Genomic DNA, 878 nt, shown 5'->3' with positions numbered 1-878 from the left:
TTGGGACCGCCACTGCAGGCCCCTCCCCCACCCTGGCAGGACCAGATGGTCCCCCTGCCCTTTGTCCACCGGGCCAGATGGAGGGGAAGGGAGATTGGATTCCCCTCCCCACCCCCACACACCCAGGTGCCAAGAGACTCAGCTGTAGGGGGACGTGGAGGTCAGTGGGACCAGGCTGAGCCGATTACGGAGGAGAGGGGGAGGTAGATTTGCGCCCCAGGGGGCGCGGCAGCCGGGGGTGCGGTGCGGGAAAGCGAGAGCTTGGGAACCGCCCAGCTCCTCCCCCTACTCTTACCCCTTCCCTAGTCGAGTACTCAACTGCGCCGCGTCCCTCGCGACCCTAGCCCAAAAGGAATTCTGGGGGTAGCTCTGGGAGAATCACGGGGCGGGTGCACAGGGTCACACCGCTCACAGGCGCCTCCTCCAGCTGGTCCGGTAACCTGTCCTGGACGGAGGAGGGCTTGGCCTCGCGCAAGCTGGGGGTGGCTGAGGGGTGCGGGGCTTGGTGGGCGAGAGCCCCGCGCGGGGATGGATGGCGCAGAAGCGAGGAGCGCCGGGAACCCAACCCGGCGGAGGGTCGAAACTTGAGCTCCGAGGGACCCGAGCCGGAGCGGGGCAGCGCGGGCGCTGGCGGCGGGGCCGAGGCCGAGATGAGGGTGCAGAGAGCTCGGCAGAGTCACCGGGCGGGCGGCCCGGGACGGAAGGACCGGCTGGCCGATAGCGAAGGGACTGGGAGCGGGGCGCAGGCGCGGGTGGCGCGGGAAGGACCGTGGCTGGGACCGCGCTTCAGGCCGGACCAACCCCCTCGCCCCCCACTCCCGGGGGCTGGAGGAGCCGCCCGGGTAGGGTCGCCCCAGCCCTCCCGGAAGCGGCCGCCG

The sequence above is a fragment of the Neophocaena asiaeorientalis genome, unplaced genomic scaffold (assembly GCF_003031525.2).
Source record: "Neophocaena asiaeorientalis asiaeorientalis breed wild unplaced genomic scaffold, Neophocaena_asiaeorientalis_V1.1 scaffold251, whole genome shotgun sequence".
In the NCBI taxonomy this organism is placed as follows: Eukaryota; Metazoa; Chordata; class Mammalia; order Artiodactyla; family Phocoenidae; genus Neophocaena; species Neophocaena asiaeorientalis.
The sequence above is the reverse complement of the archived record's forward strand: the minus strand, read 5'-3'. Positions refer to the sequence as shown.